This window comes from Engraulis encrasicolus, chromosome 24, assembly GCF_034702125.1.
Source record: "Engraulis encrasicolus isolate BLACKSEA-1 chromosome 24, IST_EnEncr_1.0, whole genome shotgun sequence".
NCBI lineage: Eukaryota > Metazoa > Chordata > Actinopteri > Clupeiformes > Engraulidae > Engraulis > Engraulis encrasicolus.
Window position 1 is genome coordinate 30,525,266 of NC_085880.1, and position 2,134 is coordinate 30,527,399.

The following is a 2,134-nucleotide window of genomic DNA, read 5'->3' on the forward strand; positions in this document are numbered from 1 at the left end:
ACAGAGAGAGAGAGAGAGGGAGAAAGAGACAGAGACAGACAGAGAGAGAGAGAGGCAGGCAGACAGGAGAGACAGAAAAACTGAGAAAAAGAGGACAAGGAGAAAGAGGAGATAGAGAGAGAGACAGATAGATAGAGGGAGGGGAGGCAGAGAAATTGAAGGAAAGAGAGATTGACGCAGAGGAAATAAAAGTTCAATTCTGACCACGGTCAACAGGTTGTAGTGACGAATCAGATTGAGTGAAACATTTGTGTTTATTTTGATTGGTAACCACCAGTGGAATTTGCTTCCTATTCGCATAGGATTAAACTTTTCTCACAAACATTTCAATTTGTTTGTCAATTCATATGTGTTTTATACAATATTTATATCATTCGAGGCAGTGCTGGCGGAGGTGTTAGTGGTCCCCTGTTGTTTCTCAACATGACACGAGTGCAACTGGTGGTGGCTTACCACTACTGTTACTCGGCCATTATACAAGCCCTCATTTTAATGGAAGTAACCAGGGTAGAGCAGCCAGGGAAGTGGGCCTATAGAGCTCGAAAGTCCCGCCCCTTAGTTCCGCGTACGCGAGTAAATATCTTCTGATCTCAGTCATGATATGCGCTGGGCTACAAATATGCTGTTTAAGAGGCTAGATAAAGATTATTCATGCAGAAGTATCAATGTTTTGTTCAGAGGCCGTCGGCATGAAAAATGTGAAGAAACACAGCTTTCTAAAAAGTTTGGGGGTTCGTACGAAAAATTAAGCAAAAATATCAGAAACAACATATATGGAGCTCGTGGCACAACTCAAAGGGGATCGAAATATCATTTTTATACCGCCATTGGATTACATGCTACGATTTTCAGCTAAAGACGCAGTTGAGGTCCCATGAGATTGGGGGAAGCGACGTCACTTTCTAGCTCTATAGCCAGGGACTTCCTGTGGTCCTGCTGCTGCACCAAGTCTAGCAATCACGCCAGTCTGGCCAAACTGGCTATCTCGTCGATTTCAAATCGCCCTCAGAATTTGAGCCAATGAAAATCAAGCTTTTCCCCAACAGCTGAATTTCTGGCGTTTTGTTAAGTGCATTTTGAGTCTTTCTTGATAGGACAGTTGAGAGAGTATGACAGGAAGAGAGTGGGGGAGAGAGAGACGGGGCAGGGACACAGGACCTAGACCAGACTAGAACTCGGGTCCTCGTGGGCATGCAAGCCCATATGTGGGGGGCTTAGCATGCTGCATCACAGTGCCCCCCAACCGAGGCATGCTTTGAGGTGATGATACACCAGCAGTGGGAGTCGTAGAGTGAGCCTGACTATGGCTGTGGATTGGGGAAAGGGCCTGGATGGGGCCGAATAGGGCTGGATGGGGTCGTGGGTCTGGCTGGGGAGGGGGCTGCAGAGCAGGCCGGGGTAGTTGGCTTGGAGGGGGGCCTGGCTTAGCCCATCCATTAGCTGGAGTCATGACTCTGGCTCCAGTCATCCACCCAAGCTGGAGGAGATAACCCCGCTAAATCCTCACCACTTAAACACAAACACACACGCACACACACACACAGACACACACACACACACACACACACACACACACACACACACACACACACACACACACACACACACACACACACACACAACCACACACGCACAGAGCAGGACTGTGTGGCACCAGCAAAATAGCCGCGGTGCTGTGCAGGCTGCCTAAGGACATAGCCTACTTGGTCCTCCTTGACTCTACACAGGGGAGAAGAGATAGACACATTGCCACAGGGTAAGAGGACCTAAAACAACAGCAGCAGACCTACGACATGTGTAAACACTTCTTGGACTGATCAGCTTCACTGAGTGTACTATAAGTGACTAATACATTTTTTTATTTAGGCCTATCCTTTATTTAACCAGGAAAAGATCCCATTGAGTCACAGTGACTCTTCTTCCAGGGAGTCCTGGCCAAGAGGCAGCAAGGTAAAAGTTACAAAGAAGTGTAACTAATAACTAATAAACTAATAACTAATAAAGAAGTGTAATGTAATGCATAAGGGTCATGCAAAGATGGAGAGATGCAAACATGAACTCACACACCAAACATACATTTGAAGAACTCTTTTTTTTAAACACTAGGGCCTATATATACATTTTCAAAAAAAGA